Source organism: Microcaecilia unicolor, chromosome 2, assembly GCF_901765095.1.
Source record: "Microcaecilia unicolor chromosome 2, aMicUni1.1, whole genome shotgun sequence".
In the NCBI taxonomy this organism is placed as follows: domain Eukaryota; kingdom Metazoa; phylum Chordata; class Amphibia; order Gymnophiona; family Siphonopidae; genus Microcaecilia; species Microcaecilia unicolor.
The window spans coordinates 382,278,862-382,297,330 of record NC_044032.1 but is presented as its reverse complement, the minus strand read 5'-3'; positions in this window follow the sequence as shown (position 1 = coordinate 382,297,330).

The following is an 18,469-nucleotide window of genomic DNA, read 5'->3' as shown; positions in this document are numbered from 1 at the left end:
ATCCATGTTCATCTCACTTCCTCTCTTCCCTCCCCTCCATCCATGTCCAGCATTTCTCCTCTCTCCCCTCCATCCATGTGCATCTCCTTCCTCAGGGAGGGATAAAGGGGGAGAGGGCATCTGTGCATGGAAGGGCCCATCCAATTTATCTCTGGGTCCATCAAAAATACAAACTCTGGCTACGCCTCTGGCAAGAGTGCATCTTTCTTTCCATGCCTAAAGCATGAAGATGTTCCAGTGGTACAGCATGATCCTTAGTAACAAATGCTGCTGAGAGGACAAGAAATAAAATTAAGGCAGTGTTCTGATGTGAGTCACCCCTACAGCATCTTACAGAGTCCAGTCCTGAGATTCTTAATGTCTCTCTGTTGTAGCCCTTGTGAAACCACTCTGCCAAGGGTCCAATAATGAATGATCCTCCACAATGGCCCCAATATTCTGAAAATACTGAGCTCCTAAATTTATGCTCCTAGTTCACCTCCTAAATTTGTGCCCTATTTTCAGTCTAACGTAGGAGCATAACTTCTCAGCTGAAAATTCATCTTAATTTAGGAGCATAAATAAATTATGCCCATAAATTTAGGCCTAGTACTGAAAATCAGTGCTAAGCAACTAACTTCTTTTCTCCGCCCTAAATCCGCCATTTTGACACCCACTTTTTATGCTCCAAAAGAGTCCAGTGAAATGTTGAGTAAAAATGTATACTCTCAGCCCTAGTAAATTTTCAGAGGCCAGTTTTTCAGCATAACTGTCAGGAGCATAAATCCTGTGACTATCAGGCCCAGTGTCTACTAACTGTGCTGATCCTTCTACTGAAAGTGGACATCCCTTTAGTTTCATCTGTTCTAATGGCGCTTACCCCTTCACTGAACGTACCATGCTGTGCCTAACAGGCTGGATTAGAATCACCAAAACAACTATCTTGCATTTGCAATCATAGAGTGCCATGAAATTTTCTGTCATAAACTATCATGGTGTTATTTTTAGTTCTTTTCCATTTAAGCACAGGGAAGTTCCCTTGACTCTTGCAAATAATTCATGCTCAGGGGTACACTGAATTCCTGGAGATCAGGAAGGAGTTCATGTACATACATAAACCTTGTTAAAAATCAGCAGCTAAAGTCCCAAAGAGAGTCTGATAATGGCCTGGTATCATTGAGTTAACCAATTTCTTCTCTGTATAATGCCTGGCTTATCAAGGGATTTCTCCTGTTTTGAGTCTGTGTGAAAACTCCTGATCATCACTCAGTATGCTGAGCATTGTAGATAACGAAAAAGCCTGAGCAGAACTTTTAACTGCGCTTAGTCCTTCTCTCAGGGCTGTTTTCCAAAGTAATTTACCCATGTAAGTGGCTGCTTAGCCAAGTAAACAAGCTGTCTGAAACCTGCCCACTCTAAATGGGGATAATTTTATAACAGGAAACTGTGTTTAAAATTCCCAAAGCCATCTATTTTTAAAAGGCCACAAAGGCTAGTTTTGGGCAGAAGGTATAAAATACATAGCCTATGAACATACTTCAGCTGCATACATTTACACCAGCTCTCCAGATACTGTAAATGTATGCCGCCTCATTATAGCAACTTTTTTTTGCATTTTTTTTGTGGGGCAGTGTCATAAAAAACAAAGGCATGGAGGTGTCTTTATCAAATAGGGTTAAAATAGGCGCTTTCTTGCCCTTCTGGCCTAGGTAATCTGATATAATATTACTCTCTATACCAGGGGTCTAGCCAGACCTTGAAGTGGGGTGGGGTCCAGAACCCAAAGTGAGGGGGCACATTTTGGCCTTCCACCTCGCTGCTCCCCCCCCCTGCTGTAACACCACATACTTTGGCTGGCGGGGGTCCCCAACCCCTGCCAGCTGAAGCGTTTCTCCAGCGATGCTCTCTTTACATTGCCTGCCATGCTTCCCCTCACATTGTGCATGCTCGATTTTAATGGTTGAGCATGTGTGAAGTGTCGCGGATGCTCAGTTTCACTAACACCGAACATGCATCTGACGAGAAGGAAGCAGGGCATACAATGTAAGGAGAGCAGTGCTGGAGCAATGTGTCAACTGGAGGGCATTTGGGACCCCCACCAGCCAAAGCAGGGGCCCTAGATCCATTTTGGGGGAGCCCAGGCCCCCGTGGCCCCCTATAGCTATGCCACTGCTCTATGTGTGTACTAGTGTTTTTCATAAAATATGCATGTTCATCACACCTCCCCCTCTGCTCTGCCGAAACTGGAAAGGCCTATGTATGCCATGCATATAGGTGTATATGCAAATGGATGCACAGTTTTTCCACATGTACAACAACTTGGCATTTTGATTGATACTCAAGGGTGAAGGGGAGGAAAACACAGCTGAGAATAAGGCGAAATTGCTTAACAAATTGTTCTGTTCACAGCTGAAGGGCTGGGGGCAGGACCACAGAAGACCATCACAAAATGGAATGGAGGTGTGGTAGACCCCGAACAATTTTCAGAGGAGTGTATTCATGAGGAGCTAGCTAAACTAAATGTGGACAAAGTGATGGGGCCGGATGGCATACATCTAAGGATACTGAAGAAACTTAGGGAAATTCTGGTTGCTCCGCTGGCTGACTATTTCACTGCTTCTCTAGAATCGGGAGTGGTTCTGGAGGACTGGAGAAGAGTAGATGTGTGGTTTCTCTCTGCAAAAGCGGAAGTAAGGAGGAGATTGGAATCTACAGGCTGGTAAGTCTGACTTCTGTGGTAAGTAAATTAATAGAAACACTTTTAAAACAGAGAATAGTGAGGTTTCTGGAATCGAGTGGATTGCCAGACCTGAGGCAACACGGTTTCACTAGAAGCAGATCTTGTCAGACAAATCTGATTAATTTTTTGAATGGGTGACCAGATAGTTGGTTTGAGGGAGAGTCCTAGATGTGATCAGTGCTATTTTTGTAGGAAAAAAGGTACTGGTACTCATTTTGGGTGGGGTCACCATCTATGGCTCTGCCCCTATGGTAGCCACACTCACAGTAGCCACACCCCTTATACCAGCTGTGGCGCATATAAATAGGTATAATTGAAAATACTATACCAGTATGGGAGAAAAAAAATAACTTGTGATTTTTTTTTCATTGTAAATAATTTCTGTAAGCTGTTACAGCTCCAGTATACCCTGTGCAAAATAAGACAGCAGATGTAAATGCTCAAACTGGACATATTCCAAACACTAAAATAAAATTTAAATGATTTTTTTCTACCTTTGTTGTCTGGCAACTTTATTTTTCTGATCATGTTGATCCCAGTCTCTGATTCTGCTGCTCTCTATCTGTTCCCTTAACTCCATTTCCAGGGCTTCCTTTCCATTTATTTCTTTACTTTCCTCCTTTCTTCTTCATTTCTTGTGCTACATCCATAGGTAAAAGCTGGGTCCTCCGCGAACTTGACATGAGGAGGTATAGTGGATCCAGTTTTTGCCTATTTTCTCCATCCATGTGCAGTTTTTCTCCTCTTTTCCCTTTCCCTCATCTCCGTCAATATGCATCTCCTTCCTCTTTCTTCCCTCCCCTCCATCCATATACAACTCCTTCCTCTCTCTGCCCTCTTATCCATCCATGCCCAGCTTTTTTTCCTCTACTCCCTCCATCCATGTCCAGCATTTCTCCTCTCTCCTCCCCTCCATCCATGCTCATCTCACTTCTTCTCTCTTCCCTCCCCTCTGTCCATGTCCAGCATTTCAACTCTCTCCCCTCCCCTCCATCCATGTCCAAAATTTCTCCTCTCACCCCTAAATCCATGTGCATCTCCTCCTCTGTCTTCCCTCCTCTCCATCCATGTCTAGCATTTCTCCTCTCCCCCTCCACTCCATCCATGTTCATCTCACTTCCTCTATCTTCCCTGCCCTCCATCCATGTCCACCATTTCAACTCTCTCCCCTCTCCTCCATTCATGTGCATCTCCTTCCTCTGTTTTTCCTCCCCTCCATTCGTGTCCAGCATTTCTACTTTCTCTGTCTTCCCTCCCCTCCAACATTTCTCCTCTCTTCCCTGCCCTCCACTCCATCCATGTCCAGCATTTCTCCTCTCTCCCCTCCTCTCCATCCATGTGCATCTCCTTCCTGTCTTCCCTCTCCTCCATCCATGTCCAGCATTTCTCCTGCCCTCCCCTTCATCCATCCATGTCCAGCAACTCTCCTCTCTCCCCATCCTCCCTTCCCATCCATATCCAGCGATTCTCCTCTGCCCTCTTCTGCCCTAAAGTGACTGACTGGGTTAGGAACTGGTTGAGTGGAAGGCTACAAAGAGTAGTGGTAAATGGAGATCATTCTGGGGAAAAGGATGTTACCAGCGGTGTGCCGCAAGGTTCAGTTCTTGGGGTTGGATCTTTTTGACATTTTTTGTGAGTGAAATTGCAGAAGGGCTGTCTGGTAATGTTTCCTCTTTGTGGATAATACCAAAATCTGCAGTAGGGTAGACAACTCTGATGGTTTGGATAACATGAGGAGGGACTAGTGAAGCTTGAAAAATAGTGCAGAATTTGGCAGCTAAGATTTAATAATTACAATAATCTGGGTTTGTATACATTTCTGGTTTCCCAATCTTTGAAACTCATAGAGGAAATCTCTAAGCATTTTTTAATATTTTTCTATATGCATTTAAGTATTATCATTTACATTAAATAATGTGAATTGTGCTCAGTGTTCAGTGCATTACACATGACCTTAACCAAGAGTCACAGTTTGTAATGTCACCATCCTGCCATCATAGCACAAGAGACATTTTGGATTGGAACAAGCAAGCCCACCACCTTCTTAAGCAAAATGAATAAGTTAAGTGTGATTTTCCATCTGCATATTGTGACTTTGCTATGTAAAGGCAACTAGTGTGATAGGGAGGTTGGTTAGGGTCTCTTGTGCTATGATGGCAGGATGGTGACATTATAAACTGTGACTCTTGGTTAAGGTCATGTGTAATGCACTGAACACTGAGCATGATTCGCATTATTTAATGTAAATGATAATACTTAAATGCATACAGAAAAATATTTTAAAATGCTTAGAGTCTTCTTCTAATGTTTATGCGCTAAGATTTAATGCCAAAAATCTAATCACTAAACTAGTATTCTATATCAGCAATTTTGTTGTAAAATCTGTTATCGAATATTAGTGCAAGTTCACATTTGCGCACCAACATTTAGGTACAATGCCATCTGAATAGCAGGTGTAAATGTGTGAGCCTAAATTAAAATATTTTATTGCGTATTGTGTTGACATTGTAATGTACTATACCAGTGATGGCAAACCTTTCAGAGACCGAGTGCCCAAACAGCAACCCAAAATCTAATTATTTATCGCAAAGTGCCAACAGGGCAATTTAACCTCCCTCCCAGTTCCAGGGTTCCCCCTCCCTCCCTCCCTTCGAGTTCCAGGCCCCTTCCCTCCAAATTTTAAAAGTCATCTATCTTACCTCGTCGGGGTTAGGGCGGCAGCAGCGGTAAAAAGCATGCAGGCTCGGCTCGGTGCTTAGTTCAGTTTCCAGTTTTCCCTTCTCACTCTCTCTCAGCTCTGGTCCTGCCCTCATTTCCTGTTTCCGCAAGGGCGGGACCAGAGCTGAGAGAGAGAGAGAAGGGAAAACTGAACTAAGCACTGAGCCGAGCCTGCATGCTGCTGTCCTATCCCCGACGAGGTAAAAAAGATGACTTAAAATTCGGAGGGAGGGGGCCTGGAACTCGAAGGGAGGAGGGAACAAACTTCCGGTGGGTGAACGAACTTCCAGTGAGTCTCTCCTCCGCTCCGACACAACTTTGAACTGCTAGCACGATTGCGCCAGCAGTTCATAGCGGCAGTACAACTCTGGCTGAGGCGACGGCGCGTGTGCTAACAGAGAGGGCTCTGCGTGCCCTCTCTGGCACTCGTGCCATAAGTTCGCCATCACTGTACTATACTATGCCTATACTATGTATTGTTGTTTGAACATTTTTATTGCTGTAATTGTCTATTGCTTATGTTTGACTTATTTTTGCTTGATTTATGTTTAACTTATTCTTACTTATACCTCCTTAGGTGAATTCCTTCAAAAAGGCGGTTAATAAATCCTAATAAATAAATAAATAAATGTTGGCACTTACCTGCACAACTTATAGTATTCTGCAAGTTTCAGGTGTAAGTGTGCAACCCGTCCATGGTCTGCTCATGCCCCACCCACATGTACACCCCTTTGCAGTTGCACTCTAAAGCTCTGAGGTGCTACATTACAGAACAGTGGCTAAGTGCAGTTATGTGCAAACTGCCTTTTATCCCCGTTTATGTTTATTCCACATTTGATACACCACCTTTCTGTAGATCCAGTCAAAGTGGTTTACATAGACTATTTTTACAGGCACTTTCTGTCCCTAATGGGCAGGGGTAATGGAGGGTTAAATGACTTGCCCAGGGTCATAAGGAGCTGCAGTGGGACATGAACCCGGTTCCTCGAGATCTCAACCCACTGCACTAACTGTCATTGCTACTCACTGCTCAGCACCCTCATTGAAATCTCCAAATTAAAATAAGAGTCTCATAGGAGCCAGCTCTGTGGGTGCTGTGGGTGCTTGAGCACCCCCAATATTGAGAAAATTCCATGTATGTGTCCTAGGAGGGGTTATTTCTATTGGGCTTAGCACCCCCAATAATTTTGAAAAGTTGGCTCCTATGAGAGTCATTAATATTTAACTGCTGATTCAAAAGGCACTGTCTGTGGAGGACGTAGTAACTTGGTCTGCTGCACCAATATTTTGTTTGACACCTTTTTCTCCCGTTGCTCTTGCCTCAGATTTTAACTGTTCTTCAAGATTGCACTTTAAGCAATGAGTGCGTGCTACTCCTTCACCTACCCAACTGCAGAAACTTAACCTACAAAACTATCTACACAGCATGCTTCAGCTTCCTAGACTCCAAAAGGTGGAACTCAATATGAAAAGCCACAAGTAGCAACTATTTCCAATTCAGAAAAGAACTGAAAACCTACCTCTTCAAAAAATTCTATAGTTAACAACATTAGCTATCGAATTCCAACCCCCTCTAAACCTACCTCTTCTGAAAGGACACTACTAAACACATAAGCTACTGATGTTCTCCCTAAATCTTGACTGTAAAAAAAGAAAATTTATTGCAAAGCATAAACTGTAACAGTGGGATACAAGAATGCATGAATAAATAAATATCTCACACAGTGAAGAACAGTCCAGTGATGGAGAGAAAGTAATCAGCCAGAGACATAAAGGGAGAAATTCAAAAATGGTGCCAAAATATAGGTAGAAGAGTTTGACCAACAGACACTCCAACGCAGGAAGTACTGCTTATAAGACGCTTTATTTGCTGCTTGGAAAAGGGGACCCGACATGGTCCATGTTTCGGCACAATCAAATGCCTTTCTCAGGGGTCACAAAAGTGTTCGAGAGGCAGGTCCGCCAAGAGACTGGGCCCGGGGCAGGGCCGCCCCCCCGAGGTCGCCGCCGCAGATGCTCCCCTCCCCCTCCCCTCTCCGTCCACCACCAGGCTGGGCCCCCTGCATTGAAATCACAGCACCTCTCACCTCCGTGTGAAACCCAGATACGCTAACCGCTGTTACCACATCCTCAGAGTTCCAGAGCTTAACTATTCGTTGAGTGAAAAAATATTTCCTCCCATTTGTTTTAAAAGTGTTCCCATGTAACTTCCTTGAGTGTCCCCTAGTCTTTGTACTTTTGGACTGAGTAAAATATCGATTCACTTCTACTCATTCTACACCACTCAGGATTTTGTAGACCTCAATCATATCTCCCCTCATTCTTCTCTTTTCCAAGCTGAAGAGCCCTAGCCTCTTTAGCATTTCCTCATATGAGAGGCGTTCCATCCCCTTTATCATTTTGGCTGCTCTTCTAATTCTGCTATATCCTTTTTGAGATACAGTGAACAGAACTGAACACAACACCATCAGAAGTCTCACAGGTTGGTCACTGGATGAAAGGCCCATTAAGGCTCCAATCCCACAGACAGCCATACACAGAGCAAGGCCTCAAGCAGATGATACCAGGCAACATAAGGGCCCCCCCAAGAAGGGGGAAGGCCCCTGTGGATTCCACCAACATGTCAACCTAGGGCAGTGCCAAGACCAAGATAGCGCAGCTGAAATGACAAAAGCTCCACAGGTCTCAAAATCAGTCTGTCAAGTAGTCAATGAATCCTATAGGCTCCTCACTCAATAAGCTGAAAGCAGGTGGCAATCTTTGCTCCAAACCAGTCCCCATAGCAGCAGCACTAATGATCAGCCAAGAAACAGCACAGAACAAATGTCAAAGTGCAGAATCGAGACAACCAGACACTCAGCGGCTAAATTGCTAAAACTTGTTCACAAAGGCATGGAGATAATTATTATTGGTTAAAAAAACAGAGTCTTGTTATTATGGGTCACCTGTACCTTCACCAGATGAAGGAGCGCAAAGCACACCTCCTTATCAAAAGATGTTTGAAATGCTGGCCTATCTGTATGCGCTGTTCCAAAACATGGGCTGAATAGTTCTGTAACAGGAACACTTTAGAATCCTTATAGTCCACTTGGCGCCATCCGCGGTAAACCTGCTGAAGCTGATCCTTGTCAGCGTAATTAAGAACTCATACCAGTACTGGCCTTGGGCGCTGCTCCCCATCTCTAATGGCGACCCAAGGGTGCTCCACTGCTCTGCTGGGATGTCTGTGTGGCCAGTTTACTATGAATGCTGACCCCCATACATCTCAATTGCTTAATTTTGTGTATTTATCTCTTGAATTTTTTTTCCGAAAATGGTCCAAAAAGGTAAATGCACTAAGTACAGCAATGTCTAGAAAAAGGCCATTTTTGAAACAAAAAGATACATGCTTTTTGTTTTCAAAAATTGCTATATTCGCCACTTGAATGTTAGATGCTTTGAAGTCACATTTAAACTTCATATCGAAAATGCTCCTCAGTAGCAGCATATTTTTAACAAATAGGAAAAAAAACCCCTTTTCACTCAGCATATAGATAAGCTCTGGAACTCACTGCCACAGTAAGTGGTAAAAGCAGTTAATGTAGCTATAAGGCAGCTTTTATGTTCTTATATAAAACTGAGGACACCATAATGCCCCTCTACAGAGCCAAGGTGTGACCAGAGCCAAGGTGTGACCACACCTTGAGTATTTTGTGCATTCTGATCAGTCCGTCTACAAATAGAGAGATTGGAATGAGAAAAGGCGCAGGTCACAAGGGGTGCAGATGAGGAAAGAAGGAACCAAATGCAGAGATTCTTTGGCCAGTGTCTTACCCAAAGTTTTGTCTGACCTCTCTAAGAACCTGATGCCTCTGGTTGAGAGTACTTTGTAGATAGCTCCAAAACTTTTTTAAAAAAAGGGCTTTAGCCATTCATTAGCTAAAGCAAAGCTGTGTTGAAATTTGGACCCTTTAAACTTTGAGTCTAAAATCTGTGATGTTGTGGTAATTGACAGACAAGCAACTGTTTCTATATAGAAAAGAAAAAAAGTTCTACAAGAGAGTCTCAAAAAATTGTTCGGCTCTTATTCCTTTCCAAAAATTAAGTCACACACATCTTATGCTGCTTGCTTGTATGTCGGGGATCAGCTGTTCAGCCCAGGAGATTATGATTGGTGTTGGACGTCACGTGTAATCAGTGACTATAAAGCCTATGATAAAATAGTCGGCGGCCATTTTATAAGCCATTAGCTTAAATTACTGTGGGTCAGTAACGGTTTGTTGTTTTGGATTGGGGCATAATAGCTTTGTCAGAAATGGTTCAAATTGTTATCGCTTATGTTACAGGAGACTACCTTGAAACAGCATGTAGTGAAACATGGATCTATGTCGGTGATTATTAGTCTCCACCGCATATCATGGAAAGTAGCTGAAAAGTTGTTAAGCTAAGTATTACTCTTAAACATAGCCGCCGAGGGGGGGGGGCAGGGGGGACAAAATTCCCCGGGCCCACCTGCTCTCCGTCGTCGAACGTCTGCCCCCTGCATTGAAATTGCAGTCTCACCTCCGTGAAAGCAGCACAGCAGGCAGCAGAATGTCTCCCTTCAGCCCTCCTTCCCTCCCTGTGTCCTGCCCTCGTCTGACGTAACTTCCACGAGGGCAGGACACAAGGAGGGAAGGAGGGCTGAAGGGAGGCGTTCTAATGCAGGTAGCCCGGCCCGGTGGCAGACAAAGGGGGAGCGGCGGTGGTGGCAACCTCGGGGGGGGTGGAGGGGGGAGCGGTGGCGGCGGCCTCGGGGGGTGGAGGGGGAGCAGTGGCTGCGGCGATCTTGGGGGGGGGAGTGGTGGCGACCTCGGGGGGTGGAGGGGGGAGCGGCGGCAACCTCAGGGGCGGGGCGGCGAGGGTGGCAGGGGCGGGGCCCCGGGCCCTGCCCAGTCTCTCGGTGGCCCTGCTCTTAAATAAGTTTGATGTATACACTGAAGAAGTAATTGATCTGTATATAACAGAATAAATCAAGACTAAGATTAAGAATGATTATGAAGGTAGTAAATTGATAACAAATATATATTTAAAAAAAGTAAATCTAAAAATATTGATGGGATTGATGAGGATTACGGTACCACCTCTATAAATATGCTTGGCTCATGAAGAAATATTTAGCCAGTTAGGAGGTGGATACGTTGATCTGACAGATCCTATTATGACATTCTGATCACCTAGACCTGGGTAATATAAAGGTTTAGCTATTGGAGAAGTTGAGGGTATAGAGAAAGACTGCTTGCATAGGTTTGGCATCAATGGCAACAGTGAATAAGGAGAGAGAGCTCTCCCGCCAAGATAAAAGTGAGCATGTCTGAATTCAGCAGCAACTGGAGGGGTGGGAGTCAGGAGAAGAATGTTTTGGTTTTTTTTTGTACCCTGTGCTTTCCCACTCATGGCAGGCTCAATGTGGCTTAGGTAACTATTTGTACCTGGGGCAATGGAGGTTTAAGTGACTTGCCCAGAGTCACAAGGAGCTGCCTGTGCCTACAGTGGGAATTGAACCCAGTTCCCCAGGACCAAAGTCCACTACTAGGCCACTCCTCCACTCCAGTTTTGGGTGGTTATATAAATGCTATTAGTAGTAGTAGTTAATCACATTGCATTCTGCATTTCACTATACAAGTCTTCTCCACATTTCCTAGGCTCTCAGCAATGTTTCTGAGGCCAAACTGTAAAGTTAAATAGTGCAAAACTGACACACAGCTTCGGTGACTTTTCTCACAAACCCTCTGTAAAGTAAACACATGGCAGATCATCAGTGAAACACTACAGAGAGAAATATTTGCTGGTAGAATTTGTCTTAAATGTTTATAAAAGAGAAATGTTCACAGAAAATGAATACTTGACGCAATTTGGTTTTCAGTCAGGTGGTGTTCCTTGGGCTTGCGGTGAAGGGATGGTTTGGTTTAAAAGACATTCTTCTGATCACTCAGAAGCAGTAGGGCAAGTGATATAAACTGTGCCCATGTTTCCACAAGGCTAAACTGCAGCACATTCTGTACCTGGGGAAAGTCAGCTGGCCGTCTTCTGGTGCTACAAGTTAGTGGTTTGTTATTACAGATGTAGGTCAAAGAAAATATAGTTAATTCTTCACCTTGCCATGGTCTTCACTGCTGGTGAACTCTCAAAAGACTTTGTCCAACATGAAAATATTGGATGAGCCATAGCCCTGGTGGCCTGCCCCATTATGCTTCCTACTTAGCTATAGTTCGGGTTCCTTTTTCCCACATGCATCACTTTGCACTTGCTCACATTATATGTCATCTGCCATTTGGATGCCCAGTCTTGTAAGGTCCTCTTGTAATTTTTCACAATCCTCTTGCAATTTAACAACTTTGAATAACTTTGTGCCATCAGCAAATTAAAAGAATCATTCCAACAAAACAAAGAGGGATATGGAAAGGATTTGAGGTGCTTGATTCCAGAATGACAGGTCTCAGCAGTTAACACAGCTAGAACGATAACCCCAACCTCTCAAGGGACAACAAATGCTACAGATTTTTGCAGGCCCAGGAATCATGTCACTGAAGTAAAAGAGCCCAGTCCACTACACAAGGGCTGAGATTGACCTAGACAAATTTCTTAGCTATATTACCAGCTCAAAAATCATGACATGACCTGATATGCAAAGGCCTTCAATACAAACAAGCCACAGAAAAAGAAACGCATAGCAGCAGCCTAATGATATGCAGTGCTAATTAATAGTCATGTTATTTGATGGTCCTCTTTGAAATGAGCAAGACTTACTGAGTTCCATGGCTTAATTGCTCTGACACATGTTTCACCAGTACCCATGTAGCCCACACTACACAGAGTCAGGGACACGGACATTTTGACACTTTGAATTAATTGCCCACCACTGAAATTTCTCATGCCCCCTTGCCCACCTTTGGTAACCTTCATAACAAAACAAAGCTGAATGCCTTGCGAGATAATTCAGGCCAGAGCAAATGTTGCCCCTGTTTTATCTCCCGGGTAACTCCAAAACTTTCCAAGAATGAAGTTATGGGAGCAGCGCTGGCAGGAGGGTGAGCCAGTGAGAGCTGTAATGTACTGTCTCTTGCAGACAATAATGTCTCAGTGTCAAAGCAACAAGACCAAGGGTGGCTGGCTGCTTAGGGCATCCGGCACAGGCAAGGAAGGATGCAGAGTGTAAAATGTGGATGGTAAACTTGATGCCTATATAAAAAAACAAGAGGCAGAACGCCAAGCATGAGAAAAGAGTGGTTTAAAATGTGAAAGTGTCCGATTCACATACTTGGAAGAAAAGCGCTACAGTATACACATGAAATAATGATAATAAAAATATATGAAAACTTAGGTAGAAGGTATTGTTTGGATTGGTAGCATAAAGGACCAATGTCAAGTGGTACTGGCCAAGCTGTCCCTCTGAACCAACAACTCTCGCAACTGGGTTTTCAGGGTACTCGAAGGACTAAGATAATTTAATAGTGAGCAGTCCTAAGCTTGGGAGTTGCTGTTTGTAGACAGGAAAAGCAATGCTGCTTGCTCACCTGTAGTAGATGTTTTCCACAGACAGCAGGACTGATAAGGAAGACAATCCTTCCAACCTCCACAAGAGTTGCTTACATTGAGATTTGAAATGGAGACCACTGCACAAAGGAAGGACTGCACATGTTCTTCTGACCTTACACTAAGGGCCCAGTGCACAAAGTTTTTCATGGAGAGAGTGGTGGATGCTTGGAATGCCCTCCCACGGGAGGTGGTGGAGAGGAAAACGGTAACGGAATTCAAACATGCGTGGGATAAACATAAAGGAATCCTGCTCAGAAGGAAGGGATCCCCAGAAGCTTAGCCGGAGGTGGGAGGCAGGGCTGGTGGTTGGGAGGCGGGGATAGTGCTGGGCAGACTTATACGGTCTGTGCCAGAGCCGGTGGTGGGAGGCGGGGCAGGGATAGTGCTGGGCAGACTTATATGTTCTGTGCCCTGAAAAAGACAGGTACAAATCAAGGTAAGGTATACACAAAAAACGGCACTTGTGAGTTTATCTTGTTGGGCAGACTGGATGGACCGTGCAAGTCTTTTTCTGCCGTCATCTACTATGTTACTATGTGTTTGCAACATTTGTTTTAGACAGGTTGTAGCCTAAAGTACTTTCATTGATTTTTATAGTAACTGTTGTCCATGTTGGAATGGCTGAATGGTAACAAAAGATAAATTTAATTTAAAATATACATTTTAGATGATATTAAATCTGACAAAATTATACACAGAATGCTGGTTCAAAGGTTAATTGAGAGACAGCAGTAGAAAGAGGAAGGGGGGCAGAAAGAAAGAAAGAGAGAGAACTTTGAAACAGAGAGGGGAATGAGGGCTGGTGCCAGGCTCCTCCAAGACACATTATTTAACACAACACAGGTAAATGTCAGTTGAATCAATTAGGACAGGAGACATAGGTTCTTTGAAAATGGCAAAAGGGGATTCTACAATTCTGTGCCATGGGGTGGGAGGAGGGATCTATTGATATGTTCTAAATTGACAGTACAGTCTAATAAGTTCAATAAGAAGTAATAAAAATTTGGGGTGTACGAAACCAACACACTGCCAGTTCTCTGGGGTAATCTTATAACTAGGCACTTATTTTAAGCCTTTTCTATAACTGAATATGACAAACAAAAATCTCCCAAACGTAAAAGGGATGTCAGGGCACAGTCAAAACAAAATATATCCAATTGAAAAGTAAATGTAGCCACGACATATATATCAGTTATTAGAGGTTTCTCATGAAAAGTTGGCATCTGCCATCATTACAGTCTGAACTATTTAGCTGTTAAATATGCTGTGCCCAGTATAACCACTGAAATCTCTTAGCTATATCAGCAATATAATGGTGCAGTAGTGCAGTAAATATTGTCACGTCATTAATACGTTTTATATCTCCATGCCCTTATCACAAATTGAACAAAGGTTACTTACCTTCTGCAGTCGCATGTGTCTCTTAAGCTGTGTTGCTTCTAACAGCTGACACACCTCAAAAACTCGAGGGACAGTAATCCACAGTAAAGTGAAACATTTTCCCCTGGATTCAGTATAGGTTGGCCAAATTTCTCTGCCCAAATTTCGATGTGATCCCAAGATACATGTGCATCTCAACTGATTAATGAGTCAATCAGTGGCGTACCTAGGGTAGTTGACACCCGGGGCCGGTCATTTTTGAACACCCCCCCCCCCCCCAAATCCAGTACTAGGCATGCCGAGAATACAAAACACTCAGGACCTATAGAGCAATTCTACCATACCATAAGCAGTCATTTCTACGAGTCACACAAGGAAAAGGAAAGCATCTTAAACACTACAGTGAGCACTAGAACATCAATTCACCTATTGTAAAATGAAACCAGACAGAATAGTACAGATCGTAGATCCTGCACAGTCAATGCCAACTGAAAGCCATGTCTTTTTCACAAACACAGATACACCCTAATCCACTATAGAATAAGTAATCATAAACTTTCTATTTAGACAAAAATTAAACTGAACCCCCAATGCCAGACTCTGCATAAAATGCAACACCACAGAAACAGAAACTGTCCCCTAGTACTGTGCAAAATATAAAGACAGCAGATGTAAATTTGAAAAAAAAACTTAACAAGTACCAATCACCACTTTACAAATTAACAAATAGAAATAAAACAAATATAGAAAGTAAAATAATATCATTTTATTGGACTAATACATTTAGCTTTCAGAGGCCAAAACCTCCGTCCTCGCGTCAGTACAGTATAGTGCTGTTACAGTATCCTATCCTGACCTGAGGAAGGGGGTTTTGTTCTCCGAAAGTTAGTCAAAATGTATTAAAATTAGTCCAATAAAAAGATTACCTTATTTACATGTTCTATTATAAACATTTAACACATCTACAATACTTTATCCTAAAGCAAAAAAAATAAAAAAATATATTTTATTTACAGTTTGTTGTCTCTGGTTTCTGCTTTCCTCATCTTCATTTCACCGTCTTCCTTCCATCCAGCATCTGTCTTCACTCTCTCTCTCTCTCTGCCATCCAGTGTCTGCCCTCTCTGCCGTCCCTTCCATCCACTGCCTGCCCTTTCTCTCTGCCCCTTCAATCCACCATTTGCCCTCCCTCTCCCATCCATCCAGGGTCTGCCCTCCCTCTCACTCCCCCTTCCATCTAGGATCTGTTCCCTCTCTCTCTGCCCCTTTTTTCAGCCCCCAGTTCCAGCCCCCTTCTCCCCTCTGAACACCCCCACCCCAGTCCCCTTCTCCCCTCCCCTTCTCCTGTCTGAGACCCCACCACAGTCCCCTTCTCCCCTCCCCTGTCTGAGACCCCCACCCCAGTCCCCTTCTCTCCTCTGAACACCCCCATCCCAGTCCCCTTCTCCCCTCCCCTTCCCTTCTCCCCTCTGAGATCCCCACCCCAGTCCCCTTCTCCCTTCTGAGATCCCCACCCCAGTCCCCTTCTCCCCTCTCCCTCCCCTGTCTGAGATCCCCACCACAGTCCCCTTCTCCCCTCTCCTTTTCCCCTCTGAGACCCCCACCCCAGTCCCCTTCTCCCCTCTGAACACCCCACCCCTGTCCCCTTCTCCCCTCCCCTTCCCTTCTCCCCTCCCTTCCCTTCTCCCCTCTGAGATCCCCACCCCAGTCCCCTTCTCCCCTTCCCTGTCTGAGACCCCCACCCCAGTCCCCTTCTCCCCTCTGAACACCCCCACCCGAGTCCCTTTCGCCCCTCTCCTTCCCCACCTCAGTCCCGTTAAAACCGGCGAAGCAGCGTCGCAGGCAGCGCCTCATGCCCTGCTTGTAAAAAAAAATCAAATCTCCTTCCTTCTCCTTGTCTTGACGTCGACTCGGGCCTTCCAATCAAATTGATTGGAAGGCCGAGTCGACGTCAAGACGTCAAGACGAGGAGGAAAAGGAGGAAGGAGATTTGATTTTTTTTTTTACAAGCAGGGCACGAGGCGCTGCCTGCGACGCTGCTTCGCTGTTTTTTTAAATGTGCGGCGCCGCGGGAACGGCCACGGGAGGCGGCGGGAGCGGAGCACCCCCCACCCACTGGCACCTGGGGCGGACCGCCCCCACCGCCCCCCCTTGGTACGCCACTGGAGTCAATTCAGGCCAATAATTGAATGCTTGCAATCAATGATTTGCAAAGGGGCAGGGAATGGGACATTACTGCCTTTCTGTGGTTACAATCAAAGCTGCTTACATGTACAGGTATTTATTTTGTACCTGGGGCAACGGAGGGTTAAGTGACTTATCCAGAGTCACAAGGAGCTGCAGTGGGACTTAAACGCAGTTTTCCAGGATCAAAGTCCGCTGCACTAACCACTAGGCTACTCCTCCACTCATTAATTGGCGTTAATTGGCATTAATTGGGAATTGTGCATGCATCTTGCTGAGCTGTGCCCTATTACACTGTGAGTCCAAAGCTCATAGGGGCCCTTTTACTAAAGGGTTGGCATGCTGCTCGCTAATCTGGAACTACTGCTGGGCTATGATAGTAGCCCAGTGGTAGTTCCCACTCCCAGTGTGCACCATTTCCGGTAGTACCTTTTGTAGCGCCGGTGCTTACCTGGCGATAATCGGGCACCACCACACGCTGTCCAGTTACCGTTGGGTTAGTGTAGGAGCCCTTTCCCATACCTCAATGGGTGGGTAGTAAGTGCTCCACGCCCAAAATGGCCATACAGCAAGTGATTCACTTACTGCCCAGCCATTTGTTTTCCAGAAAACCCCCCCAGCCTTTTACCCACTGCGATAAAAGGGAGGCCTCAGTGTCCATCAAAAACATGTGCTGCACTAGCACAGGCCCTCTTTTACTGCAGCTTAGTAAAAGGACCCCATAGCGTGCAACCCATGGGGCATGGGCAAGTCAAGGGCAGTCTCCGTGTTACAGAACCTGGGAGATCTGTGCCCAACTTGTAAGCCAGGAATTATACCAAGGTTTTAGTTGGTGTAAATCTGGATTTAGGAATCGGGGCTAAGTGCTATTCTATATATAGAGAGCTCATCTCGGAGTGCCCTTTATACAAAAACCGCTGAGCGCTGTTTTATTCCAGTGCCCAATTTTTGGCGTCATTTACTGAATCCAATCCTTTATGATAGAAGCATCTTGAAAGCGGACAACAGAAACAGAATATTTTGTTCCACTACTGTTTGGAAACTGTTGATAGTCAAGGTTTGAATTAGTCTTCTAAATAGATGAGAGGGTAAACAAAAACTGTGTATATATGAGTACAAATGTATTACAGTATTTTCTTCAAATAACCAAGAGCTTGTAGAGTATCTTCTGGTTAATCAATAACTAATCATATATGACGATCTCTACTACAACAACTATAATGTGGTGTCCCATTTAGTTTATAGGAGGAAAAGCCTTAAACACAGATAGACACTCCTTTGTTGAGTCCAACCTAAGGGAGCACTATCTAATCATCACCGGCTAAAAAACCTCCTCTAATTGTCTATGTAACCCTCTTTCTTTCTTTCTTTCTTTCTTTCTTTCTTTTCTCATTCTGTCATAGTTGTCCTTTGGAAAGTTATATGCTTAATGCAGTCAATTTCCTTAGTATCTTCACTCTACTTATTAACTCAGAATTCGTCATGTTATGACTGTTGCCAAATGAGCTCAGCACTGTTACTTCTTGTAACAAGTCCTACATTCCATTAAGGACTAGATCTAAAAAGCTCCCCCTCTTGTTGGCTCCCATATGCAGTCATTTATTTCATCTAACATTTCCTTATGTGACAGTTATTCAGTCATTACTGGGGTATTCAAAATCACCCATTATTATAGTGTTGCCAAATTTGTTGGCTTCTGTAATTTCTGCTAACATTTCATCACCTGTCTGTTCATTTTGGCCAGGTGGATGGCACTATACCCCTAATACTATTTCCTTTCCTTTCACACATCGAATTTCTATCCATAAATATTCCACATTGCAATATTTATTCTGCTTGACTCAATGTTCTCTTTAACATGGAGGGGGTAATTCTATAATGAGGGCACCAATAAGTAGGCACCAAGAATGT